Here is an 18945-nt window from a genome sequence, read left to right as displayed (position 1 = left end):
CGTTTGGTTTGCTGCCTACTCTAATTGTAAGAGTATTGTGATGAATTTCAGTATTGACCATCTGGTGATGTCCATGTGTAGAATCATCTCTTGTGGTGTTGGAAGAGGGTGTTTTCTATGACCAGTGTGTTCTCTTGGAAAATCTCTGTTAGCCTTTGCCCTGCCTCATTTTATACTCTAAGGCCAAACTTGCCTGTTACTCCAGCTGTCTCTTGACTTCCTACTTTTGCATTCCAGTCCCCTGTGATGAAAAGAACATCTTTTTTTGGTGTTAGTTCTAGAACGTATTGTAGGTCTTCACAGAAACATTCAACTTCAGCTTCTTTAGCGTTAGTGGTTGGGGCATAGACTTGGATAATTGTGATATTGAATGGTTTGCCTTGAAAACAAATAGAGGTCATTCTGTCATTTTTGAGATTTAATCCAGGTTCAGCATTTCTAACTCTTTTTTTGACTATGATGGCTACTCCATTTCTTCTAAGGGTTTCTTTCCCACAATAGTAGATATAATGATCATCTGAACTAAATTTTCCCATTCCAGTCCATTTTAGTTCACTGATTCTTAAAATATCTGTGTTTACTCTTGCCATCTCCTGTTTGACCACTTCCAATTTGCCTTGATTCATGGACCTAACATTTCAGGTTCCTCTGCAATATTGTTCTTTACAGCATCGGGCTTTACTTCCATCACCAGTCACATCCACAACTGGGCATTCTCTTTGCTTTGGCTTCATCTCTTCATTCTTTCCAGACTTATTTCTCCACTCTTCTCCAGTAGCATATTGGGCACCTATCGACTTGGTGAGTTCATCTTTCAGTGTCCTATCTTTTTACCTTTTCATACTGTGTATGAGGTTCTCATGGAGAAGGTAATGGCAGCCCACTCCAGTATTTTTGCCTGGAGAATCCTGTGGACAGAGGAACCTGGTAGGCTGCTGTCCATGGGGTCACACAGAGTCAGACATGACTGAAGTGACTTAGCAGCAGCAGCAGCATGAGGCTCTCAAGGCAAGAATACTGAAGTGGTTTGCCATTCCCTTCTCCAGTGGACCACATTTTGTCAGAATACTCCACCATGACCCCTTAGTCTTGGCTGGCCCTACATGGTATGGCTCATAGTTTCAGTGATTTAGACAAGGCTGTGCTCCATGGTGATCAGCTTATTTAATAATCTGTGATTGTGGTTTTCATTCTGTAAGAGTCTTGTGGAAGCTTCCTGATGGGAGAGACTGACTGGGGGAGGAATCTGGGTCTTGCTCTGATGGGCAGGGCCATGCTCAGTAAATCTTGAATTCAATTTTCTGTTGATGGGTGGGGCTGTATTCCCTCCCTGTTGTTCGCCCTGAGTCCAAACTATGGTAGAGGTAGTGGCAGTAACGGTGACCTCCTTCAAAAGGACTTATGCCCGCACCATTGCATTCAGTGCCCCTGACCCCGCAGCAGGGCACTGTTGACCCCCGCCTCCACTGGGGACTCTTAGACGCTATTTAAACCCAGACATCCTGGAATGTGAAGTCAAGTGGGCCTTAAGAAGCATCACTACAAATAAAATTAGTGGAGGTGGTGGAATTCCTGTTGAGCTATTTCAAGTCCTAAAAGATGATGCTGTGAAAGTGCTGCACTCAATATACCAGCAAATTTGGAAAACTCAGCAGTGGCCACAAGACTGGAAAATGTCAGTTTTCATTCCAGTCCCAAAGAAAGGCAATGCCAAAGAATGTTCAAACTACTGCACAATTGCACTCATCTCATATGCAAGCAAAGTAATGCTCAAAATTCTCCAAACAAGGCCTCAACAGTATGTGAACTGAGAACTTTTAGATGTTCAAGCTGGATTTAGAAAAGACAGAGGAACCAGAGATCAAATTGCCAACATTCGTTGGATCATTGAAAAAGCAAGAGAGTTCCAGGAAAACATGTACTTCTGCTTTGTTGACTATGCCAAAGCCTTTGAGTGTGTGAATCACCAAAAACTGTGGAAAATTCTTAAAGAGAGGGGAATACCAGACCACCTGACCTGCCGCTTGAGAAATCTGTATGCAGGTCAAGAAGCAACAGTTAGAACTGGACATGGAACAACAGACTGGTTCCACATGGGGAAAGGAGTCACATGGGGAAAGGAGTATATCAAGGCTGTATGTTGTCACCCTGCTTATTTAACTTATATGCAGAGTATATCATGGGGAATGCCAGACTGCATGAAGCACAAGCTGGAATCAAGATTGCTGGGAGAAATATCAGTAACCTCAGATATGCAGATGACACCACCCTTATGGCAGAAAGTGAAGAGGAGCTAAAGAGCCTCTTGATGAAAGTGAAAGAAGAGAGTAAAAAAGTTGGCTTAAAACTCAACATTCAGAAAACTAAGATCATGGCATCCGGTCCCATCACTTCAGGGCAAATAGATGGGGAAACAATGGAAATAGTGACAGACTTTATTTTCTTGGGCTCCCAAATTACTGCAGATGGTGACTGCAGCCAGGAAATTAAAAGACACTTGCTCCTTGGGAGAAAAGCTATGATCAACCTAGACAGTGTATTAAAAAGCAGAGACATTACTTTACTGACAAACATCCATCTATGGTTTTTCCAGTAGTCATGTATGGATGTGAGAGTTGGACTGTGAAGAAAGCTGAGTGCCGAAGAATTGATGCTTTTGAACTGTAGTGTTGGAGAAGACTCTTGAGAGTCCCTTGAACTGCAAAGAGATCCAACCAGTCCATCTTAAAGGAAATCAGTCCTGAATGTTCATTGGAAGGACTGATGCTGAAACTGAACCTCCAATACTTTGGCCACCTGATGCGAAGAACTGACTCATTGGAAAAGACCCTGATGCTGGGAAAGATTGAGGGCAGGAGGAGAAGTTGACAACAGAGGATGAGATGTTTGACATGGCATCACTGACTCGATGGCCATAAGTTTAAGTAAGCTCTCAGAGTTGGTGATGGACAGCAAAACCTGGCATGCTGCAGTCCATGGCGTCACAAATAGTCAGAGATGACTGAGTGACTGAACTGAACTGAACTGTGATGAATTTACAAAATTGTTTCACCTGTTTATTAGAAACAGTTCCTAGAACAACTCTATGATTATATTCTGCTTTCAATCTAAATTTTATGAACACATCTTTGTATGTCCTGGTGGTAGGCAGAATAAGGGCAAAATGATGGCTCCCCACATCATAATCCCTTCACCCTAGGAATGTTTTGTTACAAGGCAGGGGAGAAGTAAGGCTGCCCTTTAGATGACCTTATGATTATCCCTAATAATCTACAGGTGTCCATTGTACTCACCAGGCATCTGATAAATGAAATAGCAGCACAAAAAAGATTCAGCCCAATGTTGGTGGTTTGAGGATGTAGGAATGTGGCCACAAGTCAAGAATTCGGGCGACTTTTAGGAACTAGAAAAGGCAAGGAAACAGATTCTTCCTTTGGCCTCCCACTGACACCTTGATTTTAGCCCAGGGAGATTTCTAACCACCAGAACTATGATAATAAATTTGGGTTATTATAAGCCACTAAGTTTCTGATGGCTTATCACAGCAGCTGTAGAAAACTAACACAGCCTGACACTGTGAGATTAGGCAATGAAGCTTGTGAGCAGAGTGGTTTATGCCATGGTGACATGAGGTCAGTCATGGTGTTGAGGTAGGTTTAATATGTCATATGATTCCTTTTGGCTACATGATTTCCTAGGGGAACTGACTTGTCCGTGCCTGTTCCTCTTTAGTTAGGAGCACAGGCTATGGATCCTGAGTATATGAGTTCAGATCCTGCCTCTGATTCTTCCTTCAGGCATACTTCATTTTATTTGAGCTTTACTTTATTCCCAATATTCCCAAATATCGTGTATTTTACAAATTGAAGCTTTGGGGGAAACCCTGCATGGAGCACCCTTTTTCCAACAGCATTTGCTCACTGTGATTCTGTGTCACGTATTCGTAATTCTCGCAATATTTCAAACCCTCCACCAGAGAAAACATTACAACTCACTAAAGGCTCAGATGATGATTTAGCATTTTTTAGCAATAAAGTATTTTTAAATTAAGGTGTGTACATTTTTTAGACATAGTGCTGCTATTGCACACTTAATAGACTATAGTATGGTGTAAGCTTAACTTTTGTGTGCACTGGTTATGTAACTTGCTTTATTTTGATACTTGCTTTATCGTGGTGGTTGGAACTGAACTGCAGTATCAACAGGGAATGCCTGTAATTATAAACTTCCAGAGCATGCAATTTTTCATCTGTGAAACAAAGACAGTAAAAGCATCTTCTTCATAGGGCTGTTGTGAGAACTAACTGTTAATTTACATTTTAAGTACTTAAAATGGTATTTGGCATATAGCAGGGGCTATATTCAGAGAAGGCAATGGCACCCCACTCCAGTACTCTTGCCTGGAAAATACCATGGATGGAGGAGCCTGGTGGGCTGCAGTCCATGGGGTCGCTAGGAGTCAGACACGACTGAGTGACTTCACTTTCACTTTTCACTTTCACTTTTCACTTTCATGCATTGGAGAAGGAAATGGCAACCCACTCCAGTATTCTTGCCTGGAGAATCCCACGGACAGGGGAGCCTGGTGGGCTGCCATCTATGGGGTCACACAGAGTCAGACACGACTGAAGCGACTTAGCAGCAGCAGCAGCAGCAGCAGCAGCAGCAGCAGCAGCAGCAGCCGGGGCTATATTGGAGAAGGAAATGGCAACCCAATCCACTATTCTTGCCTGGGAAATCCCATGGATGGAAGAACCTGGTGGGCTACAGTCCATGTGGTCACAAAGGGTTGGACATGACTGAGCACACATGCAAATGCGGGGGCTATATATATATATATTAACTATTGCTATTATTATTACTTTTATTCCTTAAATACTATATTCTCTAGACTCATACTTTTTTTTTTTATCATTTATAGATAGAAGAGTGTCCAAAACCTCTGGAGGAATGCCTTTGGGGTAGAAGTATTTTTTTTGTTTGTTTGTTAGAGTGCTGGGACTGTTTTTAAACAACTTTACTGAGACATAATTCACATTGCATCCAATACACCCATTTAAAAGTACACAATCTGATGGCTTTTAGTACATTCACAGTTACGCAGCCATCACCATAATCAATTTTAGGACATTTTCATTCTCCAAAATGGTTCCCAACCCGACAGCTCTCATGTCCTGATTCCCCTACCCCTGAGCTGTAATCAACTGCTCATCTACTTTATCTCTTATATTTTCCTATCTGGATATTTCATATAAATATAATAATATAACACGTGGTCTTCTGTGACTAGATTATTTTGTTTAGTATTATGTTTTCAAGGTTCATTCATGTTGTAGCATGTTATAGTACTACATTCCTTTCTAGGGATGAATAATATATTCCGCTGTATGGTAGACTGCAATTTGCTTATCCATTCATCAATTGATGGATATTTGGATCATTTCCACTCTTTGCCTTTTATGAATCATGCTGCTATAAATATTTGAGTACAATTTCTGTGTGGACATGTTTTCATGTCTCTTGAGTGTATGCCTTGGAGTGGAATTGCTGGATCATATGATAATTCGATGTTTAACATTTGAGGAACTGTCACCTCTTCTTCAGAGCAGCTGCACCATGACCTGAATGGAAAGGAAGTCCAGAGGGAGGAGATATATGTATATGTATATGTATGGCTGATTCATTTTGCAGTATAGTAGAAACTAATGCAATGTCATAAAACAACTGTACACTGATAAAAATTAATTTAAAAAAATCACACTGAGATACCACTTCATACTTATTAGGACAGCTGTAATCAAAGTCAATAACAAATGATGGTGAGATTGTGGAGACAGACAGACCCTCGTACACTGCTAGGGATATTTTGATGCAACTAAATACCCTTGATTTCATAATTTTTTATTTAACATAATTTGAAAACTATATTTTCCTTTTTTTTATTGTGGTATAGTTGATTTAAACATAAGTTTAAGTGTACAAAATAATGATTCAAAAATTTTTAAATATACTCCACTTATAGTTGTTATAAAATAGATTAAAATTTTGTACCTTTATATAACTCTCCTCCTTGTCTGCTCTCATTATCATGAATATATTAATGGGGGCAAATTTTGTATCAGTTCAGTTCAGTTCAGTTGCTCAGTCGTGTCCAACTCTTTGCTACCCCAGGGACTGCAGCACACCAGGCTTCCCTGTCCATCACCAATTCCCGGAGTTTACTCTAACTCGTGGCCGTTGAGTCAGTGATGCCATCCAACCATCTCATCCTCTGTCATCCCCTTCTCCTCCCACCTTCAATCTTTCTCAGCATCAGGGTCTTTTCAAATGAGTCAGTTTTTCGCATCAGGTGGCCACAGTATTGGAGTTTCAGCTTCAACAGTAGTCCTTCTAAAGAACATTCAGGACTGAGTTCCTTTAGGATGGATTGGTTGAATCTCCTTGCAGTCCAAGGGACTTTCAAGAGTCTTCTCCAACACCACAGTTCAAAAGCATCAATTCTTCGGTGCTCAGCTTTGTTTTTTTTTTTCTCTTTATTTTTATTATTTTTAATATAAATTTATTTATTTTAATGGGAAGCTAATTACTTTACAATATTGTATTGGTTTTGCCATACAGTGACATGAATCCACCACGGATGTACATGTGTTCCCCATCCTGAACAGTCCTCCCACCTCCCTCCCCATACCATCCCTCTGAGTCATCCCAGTGCACCAGCCCCAAGCAAGCTTTCTTTAAGTCCAACTCTCACATCCATACATGACTACTGGAAAAACCATAGCTTTGACTAGATGGATGTTTTTCAACAAAGTAATGTCTCTGCTTTGTAATATGCTGTCTAAGTTGATCATAGCTTTTTTCCCAAGTAACAAGTGTCTTTTAATTTCATGGCTGCAGTCACCATCTGCAGTAATTTCGCAGCCCAAGAAAATAAACTCTGTCACTGTTTCCATTGTTTCCCCATCTATTTGCCATGAAGTGATAGGATCAGATGTCATGATCTTAGTTTTCTGTTCGTTGAATTGTAGGCCAACTTTTACACTCTCTTCTTTCACTTTCATCAAGAGGCTCTTTAGTTCCTCTTTGCTGTCTGCCGTAAGGGTGGTATCATCTGCATATCTGAGGTTATTGATATTTCTCCTGGCAATCTTGATTCCAGCTTGGTGTTTCTCATGATGTAGTCTGCATATAAGTTAAATAAGCAGGGTAACAGTATACTGCCTTGACATACTCCTTTCCTGATTTGGAACCAATCTGTTGTTCTGTGTCCAGTTCTAACTGTTGCTTCCTGATCTGTATACAGATTTCTCAACAGGCAGATCAGGTGGTCTGGTATTCCCCTCTTTAAGAATTTCCCACAGTTTTTGGTGACTCACACAGTCAAAGGCTTTGGCATAGTCAATAAAGTAGAAGTACATGTTTTACCGGAACTCTCTTGCTTGTTCTATGATCCAGTGGGTGTTGGCAATCTGATCTCTGGTTCTTCCGTCTTTTCTAAATCCAGCTTTAACATCTGGAAGTTCATGGTTCAGGAATTGTTGAAGAAGGGCTTGGAGAATTTTGAGCATTACTTTGCTAGCGTGTGAGATGACTGCAATTGTGCAGTACTTTAAGCATTCTTTGGCGTTGCCTTTCTTTGGGATTGGAATGAAAACTGACATTTTCCTGTCTTGTGGCCACTGCTGAGTTTTCCAAATTTGCTGGTATATTGAGTGCAGCACTTTCACAGCACCATCTTTTAGGATTTGAAATAGCTCAACAGGAATTCCATCACCTCCACGAGGTTTGTTTGTAGTGATGCTTCCTAAGGCCCAGTCGACTTCACACTCCAGGATGTCTGGCTCTAGGTGAGTGATCATATCATCATGATTCTGTGCATCGTAAAGATCTTTTTTGTTTGGTTCTTCTGTGTATTTTTCCCACTTCTTAATATCTTTTGCTTCTGTTAGGTCCATAAAATTTCTGTCCTGTACTGAGCCCATCTTTGCATGAAATGTTCTTTTGATATCTCTAATTTTCTGGAAGAGATTTCTAGTCTTTCTCATCCTGTTGTTTTCTTCCATTTCTTTGCATTGATCACTGAGAAGAGCTTTCTAATCTCTCCTTGCTTTGGAACTCTGCATTCAAATGGGTATATATATTTCCTTTTCTCCTTGGCCTTTTGCTTCTCTTCTTTTCACAATTATTTGTAAGGCCTCCTCAGACAACCATTTTGCCTTTTTGCATTTCTTTTTCTTGGGGATCGTCTTGATCCGTCTCCTGTACAATGTCACGAACCTCTGTCCATAGTTCTTCTGGCACTCTGTCTATCAGATCTAATCCTTTGAATCTATTTGTCACTTCCACTGTATAATCATAAGGAATTTCATGTAAGTCATACCTGACTAATCTAGTGGTTTTCCCTAGATTCTTCAATTTATGTCTGAATTTGGCAATAAGGAGTTCATGATCTGAGCCACTGTCTGCTCCCAGTATTTTTTTTGCTGACTATATAGAGCTTCTCCATCTTTGGCTGCAAAGAATATAATCAATCTGATTTTGGTGTTGACCATCTGGTGATGTCCATGTGTAGAGTGTTCTCTTGTGTTGTTGGAAGAGGGTGTTTGCTATGAGCAGTGCGTTCTCTTGTCAAAACTCTATTAGCCTTTGTCCTGCTTCATTCTGTGCTCCAAGACCAAATTTGCCTGTTACTCCAGGTATTTCTTGACTTCCTACTTTTGCATTCCTGTCCCCTATAATGAAACGAACATCTTTTTTGAGCGTTCTAGAAGGTTTTGTAAATCATCATAGAACAGTTCAACTTCAGCTTCTTCAGTATTACTGATCGGGGCATAGACTTGGATTACTGTGATATTGAATGGTTTGCCTTGGAAACGAACAGAGATCATTCTGTCATTTTTGAGATTGCATCCAAGTACTGCATTTCAGACTCTTTTGTTGATTATGATAGCTACTCCATTTCTTCTAAGGGATTCTTGCCCACAGTAGTAGATATCATGGTCATCTGAGTTAAATTTACCCATTGCATATCCTATAGCAATTCAGTTCCTTCAACTTGTTTGTCTTTCTGTTTTAGCTAATATTATCAGTCTCTTTTTTTGATGTCACTGTTTAAGCATGCCTATTTCTTGGTACCAGGAAAAGTATGCAACATCCTATAAAAAAGTGTCTTAGATTAAAAAAAAAAACTACTTTGCAAGTGAGAAAACCTGGTTTGAATTTTCAAAGACATTCTATGAAGAGGGAAGCCTCTGAACTGGATGGTTAGAAACTGCTACTCTCTCACTTCCACATTCACTGTGTCTGGCAGTGATGTGGTACGTATTCCAAAGGCCTGGCAGGATCATATATTTGATTCACTTTTTAGATTTTGGCCACAATAACTATATTGTAAGGGACAATATATTAATTAATTTTGCTGACATATTTTGCTCACTTCCCAATATCAATGAATAACTTATGTCTTTTCAAGTCTTTTCTGGGACAGTGGGGAAGAAACAATGATCCCAAAATATTAAAGCTTCCAGGAGTCAGGCAGGGAGGCAGGATCTGTTTACTCTGTCTAGTGCCCTGCATACAGAGGCCAGGAGCAACATGCCATGATTCCTTATGTAGTTTCTTTTAATATTTTATTTTGTTCTATTTATTTGACTGTGCCAGGTCTTAGCTGTGACATGCTAGATCTTTAATTGCGGCATGCAGGATCTAGTTCCCTGACCAGGGATTGAACCCAGGGCCCCGCTTTGGGAGCAAGGAGTCTTAGCCACAGGACCACCAGGAAAGTCCCTCTTTTATAGTTTTTAATCACACATTGTTAGAACTATTGGAATAGTTTGTCTGTGCCTGTTTTCTGACTCCCTAGGTTTTCTCTAGCAATTGGATACTTACAAACTATATCATGGCCCTATTGAACATGTGGTTTAGAAACACACCAATATATGCTTTTAATTCGATGTTATTTCTATTTTCCTTCACATATACTTGGCATCTTTGTGGTGTCCTTTGGTCATTTTTTCCTACTTATATTTTACACCCTCACTTCTCTAACACTTTACTAATTGACATCTTATTTGCCTGGATGCAGTTAAAAAGTCACAGAAAGTTGGGAGGGGCTTTCCTCATGGCACTTAACCATGTGGAAGTACATACAGATCACTGTGTAGCCTCAGAAACTTTTGAACACTGAATGTACAAAGGATACCATTCTTTTCTAACTTTGCTTTAACTTTAATTTGGGACTTGACAGAAGAGTACTCGAAAAAAGAAGAGAAACTTTTTCAATTAAAAAAGTTAACTGGAATGAGTTAGTGGAAGGTTTCAAAAAATTACATACCAAATATATATCTTCTATATCTCTGTATACCTTTTTACGTTGAAATCACATCAAGAGGTCAGTAGGGAGGTAAACTGAGCACACTCAACAATGTTTTCCCTATTATAATTAATCCCACACTTACTGTGTTCTCCTTTCTCTTACATAGACTGTGAATCCTGGGGGGTTGATGTCAATACTGAGAGCAAATAATAAGGCTTTTTCTTTCAGGCTAAATTGACTAGATACATATGCTTTTGGTGGTCTTTCTTTTTTTAAATTGGCCTATTGGAGAAGGCAATGGCAACCCACTCCAGTACTCTTGCCTGGAAAATCCCATAGATGGAGGAGCCTGGTAGGCTTCAGTCCATGGGGTCGCTAAGAGTCAGACATGACTGGGTGACTTTAATTTCACTTTTCACTTTCATGCATTGGAGGAGGAAATGGCAACCCACTCAAATGTTCTTGCCTGGAGAATGCCAGGGACGGTGGGGCCTGGTGGACTGCCATCTGGGGTCGCACAGAGTCGGACACAACAGCAGCAGCATAGTTGCTTTACAATATTGTGTTAGTTTCTGTTGTACAATAAAGTGAGTCAGCTATGTAGACTTGTGCTTAGTTGCTCAGTCTTGTCCAACTCTTTGTGACCCATAGGGATCTTCTTGACCCAAGGATCGAACCCGGATCTCCTGTACTGGCAGGTGGATACTTTATCTGCTAAGTCTTCAGGGAAGCCCAATCAGCTATATATATATATATATATATATATATATCCCCTCCCTCTTGGACCTTCCTCTCTTCCCACTTCACCCATCTAGGTCAGCACAGAGCACTGAGCTGAGCTCTCTGTGCTATACAGTATGTTCCCACTAGCTATCTATTTTACACAGTCTCTTTAACCTAGGAAATTTTGAAAATTAATTATTTTGTCTTCCCCATTCAAGTTATATTCCAGAAATAATGAATTGTGGATTCCTGTTAAGAGTAAATCAGTTACCTTCGTTAATGCATCTATGAAAAATCTGATATTGGCAAAATTGATATTTGGCAAAACTAATACAATTATGTAAAGTTTAAAAATAAAATAAAATTAGAAAAAAAAATAAAATAAAATATATACTGATGGGAAAATGCACATATTATTTAAATATACCTATGAAATACTTCAGTTCAAAATTATTTTCAAAATATTATTATTAAAATGAAAAGAATGTATAATCATATATATTAGACTGTAAAATCTATATTGATTTAGCAATAACAAATAAAATAGCAATTTTTGAAAAAAAAATCTGAATAATAATGAGTACATTGGTTTCAGATATAGGGTACTATTTCTTAGTTATCAAATTCTGATCATCAGATCCTAACATTGGTTAACAGCTTTATGATGCTATGGCAGATGCCCTGAGCAGATAATTTTATGATTGTGGTTTTTATCTATTAAATATGTGAATATATGTAGAAATGAATTAAATCACACAAGATTCTGTAGTATATGACAACTCATAATACTTTATATTTTAGGTTTAATAGCTAAGCTTTGTTAACTGTATATGAATCTATTTTCCATCATAAGAGTGACTGTTTGAGAAAAGAGAATCTGTCTTACTTATCTTGACCTTCTTACTGTTCATAACATAATGAATTTTATATGCTAGCTACTCCCTAAATGTTGGTTAAATTGATTAATTAAAACAAGGGAAAATAGATTAGGCTAGTCCATTTGACTCATCTTTTTAATTCTTAAAGTTGATGCTAACTAAAGTATGTGGCTTGGATATGTGGTCAAATGGAGTTTCTAATTGAATTTTTCTCCAAAATTTAGACTCCCTTTGTAGGAGCACAACCTGCCCTAGTATATACATAGTATGGATCAGACTCGGCTTCCCTGGTAACTCAGCATTAAAGAATTCACCTGCCAATGCTGGAGACTTGGGTTTGATCCCTGTGTTGGGAAGATTCCCCTGGAGAAGGAAATGGAAACCCCACTCCAGTATTCTTGCCTGGGAAATCTCATAGATAGAGGATCCTGGCAGGCTGCAGTCCATGGGGTTGCAAAGAGTCAGACACGACTTAATGATAAAACAAGAACAAATGAACCAGGCCAGAACCCAGCTCCTCTGTAGGAAGGCACATATCTAAAAGAGAGCTCCAGAAATGTCTGTCCTAAGCTTGCTTAGTTTTCTTTTTTCAAATTCAGCAATCATATGTGAAATATACTGAAATATTATTTTACTAGCATTGTCTCTGTAAGGAAACGTGAAGCCAGTAGGTAGGTGAGAAGCCTGAGACTCAGAAAGGTCAGGTACTTTGTTCAAGGTCAGAAGTAGAAAGTAGGTCTGAACCTGAGCTTTCTAATACTAAATCAAATTTTTTTTTTTTTTTAAGAATCCTTTAGAATAGGGTGAAGAAGAACAGCAAGGAGTTGTTCTACACCATAGTAGGAAATAGCTGGTTCCCCAGCAGGGGGAAGCTGAGTAAGTAGACTGGGGCTCCTCACAGGGCCAGACAAAGGTGAAGACAGTCTGTATGCTCTGTCTGCTACTAAGTAGGATGTTAAGAGAGTCGAGTCCACACAGGGAAACCAGAGACAAAATAATTGAAGCCATAGGATTTTTATCAAGTCCTAGGACATGGTTATGACTCCTATAAACCTTGCTTTTGCCGTTATGTCTTTACATTCTTTTTTCAGTGCAGCCAATCTTTACTGGCAGGTGTTAAGAGTTAAAAATCCAGAGGGATGGGAAGGGAGGTGGGGCGTGGCTCTCCTTCCCTCCTTGAGGACTCTGTAACCAGGCCAGTAGAGTGGAACCACTTGACTACAACTACTTTGCACCCAGCACCCTGTAGAGAACAAATCCCAAGCATGAGGGCTCCTCCTGAAATGGGGGGAGGGAGCAGCACTCTGGCAGGGGCATGGACTGTGTCCCACCTCAGGCTGCTTGGTTCCTGCCTACCACACCCCTCCACAGCCTGGGGTAGGGGTATTAGGGGACTGAGCTAAACCTGTGCCTTTCCAAATCTAGGTGTCTGCTTCATACCTCTGCCTCATTACTTTTTTTCCTACCTCTACTGAGATGTACTTAGATGACATATGTTATCTAAGTTTAAGGTGTGCATGAATGCATACTAAGTCACTTCAGTCGTGTCTGACTCTTTGTGACCCTATGGACCATAGCCTACCAGGCTCCTCTGTCCACGGGATTTCCCAGGCAAGAATACTGGAGTGGGTTGCCATTTCCTTCTCCAGGGGTTCTTCCCAACTCAAGGATCACACCTGCATCTCTTATGTCTCTTGCATTGGCAGGTGGGTTCTTTACCACTAGCAGCACCCGGGTATTTGATACACACATGTATATTATGAAGCTATTGTTACAATAAAGTTAGTTAACATCACCTCACATAATTATCATTTTGTTGTAGTTATGGTGGGAACATTAACGCTGTACTCTTCCTAGCAACTTTCAAGTATACAATATGATATTCTTAACTATAGTCACTGTGCTGTACTGTAGATCCTCAGAACTTACTCAGCTTATAACTGAATCTTTGTACTCTCTGACCAACATCTCCCCATTTCCCCCACTCCTCAGCCCCCGGCACTGCCACTCTCTTCTCTATTAGTTCAGTTCCACATATAGGTGAGATCACACCATATTTGTCTTTCTCTATCTAAATTATTTAACTTTTAGCATAATGGCCTCAAGATCTATCCATGTTGTCACAAAAGGCAGAATTTTTGTCTTTTTTATGGCCAAATAATATTCCAGTTTATATATATACATTTGTGTGTGTGTGTGTGTGTGTGTGTGCACACATGCACATTTGCACCTGTGTGTGGCACATTTTCTTTATCCATTTGTTTGTGGTGGGCACTTAGGTTGTTTCTATATCTCAGTTAGTGTGACTGACACTGCAGTGATCTCAGGAATGCAAATATCTCTTCCAGATATTAGTTAACTCTTCTTTGGTTATATACCCAGAAGTAGAATTGCTGGATCATTACAGCAGCAGTTCTACTTTTAATTTTTTTGAGGAACCTCCATACAATTTTCCATAGGGCTGCAGCAATTTACAGTGCCATCAACAGAGTGCCACCAGGGCTCCCTTTTTTCCACATCCTCACCAGCATTTGTTATCTCTGGTCTTTTTGATAATAGCCACTATACTTCTAAAATTTATATTTCATGACATCAGCATTTGAAGATTTTATACTTTAATTTAAAGTAATTTAAAATGTTTCAAGGTTTTTGTTAATTTTTAATAAAGATAGAAATTCATTTTGAGGTGTAGAAGAATCTCATACTTGGTAAGATGTGACTGAGCCTAGATGTATTGTTGCCTTGAGCTCTATTTACTCACATCTCATAGTAATGTCTAATGCCTTTGTAGAATTTTTTAAAAAAACAAGAGAAATGATGGCTTCTATGTTACTAACAGCAGTGAAAAGTCCATTAAAACTAACATTAATATTAAAGCTCCAATGTTAATGTTATTGATTATAGTAGTAGATGGAAAATACAAATGATTGTATTATAACATGTGCTAAGTCACTTCAGTCGTGTCCATCTCTTTGTGACCCTGTGGACTGTAGCCTGCTAGGCTCCTATATCCATGGAATTCTCCAGACAGAAATACTGGAGTGGGTTGCCATGCCCTCCTCCAAGGGATCTTCCAGATGCAGGGATCAAACCCACATCTCTTTAGGTTCCTGCATTGGCAGGTGGGTTCTTTACCACTAGTGCCACCTGGGAAAGCCCATCTTGTGACATATCCCAAGGTATACTTGTTTGTGTGTGTCTGTGTGTCCACAGATGGCTGTGGGGTATGAGGGTAGGAAAGCAGCAGTGAGGAGTTATTGATCAGTATGCCATGGTCTGAGCTTCTATTAACCAGTTTAGGCAAAGATACTGAGGTACTGAGGCTTTACTCAAATAGAGAAAGTGGATGCTGGTATAACAACTGGAAAGCTATCAACTTTATTGAAATAAAATCTTGCCTATGGGAAAGAAGGGAAGGAGATGAATTTGAGTCCTTGTGGGAGTAGAATCTACTAGAACTGATAATTCAGTGTGATTGTAGAGAAGGGGAGACAGGATTGCTGACTCTGGCTTTGAGCTGAGTCTCTGACAGAGGCTGCTGTATTTACTAGAAAGCTATGAAACCACGGGCATGCTGAGGATGATGGTGGGGAGCTAAGAGGAGTCAGAAGTTCTGAGCTAGAAGTTCTGAGTCAGAAGTTCTCTCTCTGAATGTGTTTCCTGTATCGGCTGAATACAGTAAGATCTATTAACTGGATAACAGTCAAAGAAGGAAGTATCTTAAATGTTCCCTATACTCAAATCATGTTTCCAATAGTTCTGCTCTAGTATTATTGAGCTGCTGTCATCAGCAAAAAAGGAAATCTGTTGAAATGGCAGAATACCTCTGTATTTTGAGTTTAGGACCCCTTTGCTCCCATTATATTTTCCTGTGGTATTTTGAAAGTTTGGAAGAATTAGCTTATGCAAGAAAATTTAACTGAGGACTTTTTTTCCTTCTATGCTTATCAAAGTTAAAAAGAGATTTCCTTTTTCATTATAACTCTGAGGGATAATTAACTCAGGGAATAAATTTGGGTTGTTATCTTCTATTATATGCTGATTTCAAACTCTATTGTAATTCTAGAATTCTGAAAATAATGATATCACAATTATGCTTAATGAATGTTAAGAGTATAGTACTCTTTCCAGGAAAAGAATAGGGAAAAAACCAACAACCAAATGGGAAAAGCAACCTATTAAAAGATTTCCATTGTGTTTGTGAGGTATTTGATTAGGCTTTTGACTAGTTCACTGCTTTTCCTCACCCAAGTATCTACAACTGAGCTTTCGGCTTTTCGGAATGTCTTACATTTTTTATGCAGATTAAAAACTTGAATCTTCCCTATTAGCTCAGTTTTTACTCCTTAGTCATAATGTAGAAAACATCAAAATCTCACAAGGGAAATATGTGAATCCTGCATGGAACTTGGGAATAATGTTATAAACAAATTCATAGCCAAGAACCCATTGTCATATTTCAAACGCAGAATTAATAACCTGTTCCAATAGCACACATGCTATTTATCAAGGTTTTCCCCTGAGGCTACTTTCTGTCTTTCACTTTCTTGTCCCTGAATTATTGAAGAATTTTGGAAACTGGAAAAAAAAAAGAAAAAACTCACTCTACCACATTTTTGGAATTACTCTTGAGAATTTATAACCTTGGCAAAGGTTAGTCACCTTCAGCCACTTTCTCCCTTGGGCTCTTGGTGAACGAGTCTGTTTTGCATTTGGCTTTTCTTTCCTCAAAGGTTTATGTAATAAACATAACTGTCTGTATTACTCAGATAATAATTTTTTAAGGATTTAATGTTGTTGTAACAATAAGCAGAGTCATACAAAATAAGTACAAAATATATTGTTCATACTTCTGCCAATTCTAATTTTTATAGCTCTTATGTTATATAATTATTCTCTTGATAACATAATATTTATATATTAAACAGATATATTTTTGTATTTCTCTTTTTATTTAACTTTAGAACATTTTATAATAATACTAAATAAAAATATTAATCACACATGAGACCTTTTGAAATTTAGCCTTCTTGGTATAATTAACGATATGTTTGCTTAATAAAGTTAATAATTATTTATTTGCATAGAATTGGGTCTTGTCGTTTGGTATTATATAAAAGTAATTGATAAAGCAAATGACTGTTGAAATTTTCTTCTTCTACATTTCAAAAAAATATTACTTGAAGTATGTCTGTGGGGTACATAATGAAGTTATTATTACATCAGGTAATTTTACCCTAAATAAATGTACTGAACACTTACTACCTACTAAGCACTTTTCTGTGTTGGGACAAAGGTATTTGAAGAGTTCTCAGTAAAGATGTCATCTGCTTTTGATTTCTGTGCTACATAATTGTGAAATCCATATTACAATTCATTTAGTGTTTTAAAACTTCAGTGTATGTCTAATATTGTACAAGACAAAATTTCCCAGTGCTTTTATTTTGTTTCATTTTTTTTAACTTAAGATTTTAATAGAAGACGGAAAAACACCGAATGTCTTATTTTGTAAAGGCATCTGCATCATTTAGTTAAAAAAATTAGAAGAAATGTCAAGAGATAATTTATGTTAAAACTTTCTGGTTATTGAAACCATTATATATGTACATTTAGAAATGCAGCCTATTAACATCTTTGGGGATCATATTTTACAAGTTGTTGCTTATTGCCTAAGTCTAAATAATGGCATCTTTCATATGGGAAATCAAATTCTCATCTACTAACCATAGAAAGGCTGACCTGCCATTCAGTGGAGAAAAATGTGGATCTTGGATCCAAATAACAATAATAACCAGAATTAGAATCTAGGACCCAATATTTACTAACTATCTGACCTAAGTAACCAAATCTGAACCTCTGTGTCCTCATGCTTTAAACATGTATTATAATAGTCTATCTTATAGGGTCCAGAGAGTGAGGTCATGAATGTCAAGTGTTCGGTAAGATAACCTACCTAGAATATGGGAAACGCCCACTAAATGATGGCTCTTCATTTCTATAAAGCTATTGTAAGTTCGTAAATACAAAGACTCACCATCAGATACCCCATTACACTCTTAGGGGAGGACCCTTTGTGACAGAGGGCAGGCATTTACTGAATGGCTGGCCAAGTAAGCCGTGTAGTGTGTGATTAGGCAACAAAATGAAACTATCTGCCTCTCAAGGGGTTCAACACATGGCCCTGGCCTCTTTATTATTGTTCATAACTGATTGAGTAGTAGTATACCAGGTGAAGATTCACTGATGTTTTAATTTATATCTTATATTAGTTTTGCAGTATGTTCTATTCATGATGTTAAATCACACGATGGTCCATATACTTGAAAATGTGGTTGTAGCAACATCTGAGAAAGAGAATCAGGTTAAATTTAGCAGCTTAAATTGCCAAACTTGGTTACCTTCTTTGACCCAGGGTATAATTTAAGCCAAGTTAACTTTACACTGTAAAAAAGTATGAACTAATGGTGCATATCAAAGCAAGTCCTTCAAGAAGAGATAGTGCTACCTTTTCCCTGATTTGAGAGAAGCAAGAGTGGGAGGGCAGAGTAGAGAGTCTCTTGAGATATGTATGCAAGTTTGCTTCCAGCTAAAAGTTAATGATCAGTTGCCTCGATTCTCATCTCTGAGCCCTGAGAAGTAGCACACTCGTGTTCTCTGTCTATTCAGGTAACTTTTAAAGTATACAGCTTGTACCCATGTTAAGCTATACTTTAAATAATAGACATTTTTTATTCTTTAATATCAATTGATTTCATGTTCTAAGTTTAATGAGAGTGAAAGAGTCTGCAATTGTTGGCTAATAGAAAATGATTTTACTTTTGAGTGGTACTGGGTTAAGGGTAATGAGGTATTATTCTATGCTTATATTATATAAATAGATTTTTAAAATGTTTTTATGAAACTAACTGTTATCATTCTTAAATCTCTTGGCTGAAAGATGTATTAATCACACTTAATTAATACAGTACATTATATAGTCAGCCAAGTTGTCATTAGTTAAGAAAATTTTAAACTTTATTTAACATTGGA

The 18945-nt window shown here is 38.4% G+C and overlaps 1 protein-coding gene across 7 annotated transcripts in view; it reads left to right on the top strand.

The window, feature by feature from the left end:
• SLC16A7 (solute carrier family 16 member 7) overlaps positions 1-18945 on the top strand; it is a 194925-nt gene that overhangs the window by 65976 nt on the left and 110004 nt on the right. The window lies entirely within an intron of this gene.

The sequence above is a fragment of the Bos indicus genome, chromosome 5 (genome assembly GCF_029378745.1).
Source record: "Bos indicus isolate NIAB-ARS_2022 breed Sahiwal x Tharparkar chromosome 5, NIAB-ARS_B.indTharparkar_mat_pri_1.0, whole genome shotgun sequence".
Taxonomy (NCBI): domain Eukaryota; kingdom Metazoa; phylum Chordata; class Mammalia; order Artiodactyla; family Bovidae; genus Bos; species Bos indicus.
Note: the sequence above shows the minus strand (reverse complement) of the source record. Positions and strands in the feature narration are given on the sequence as shown.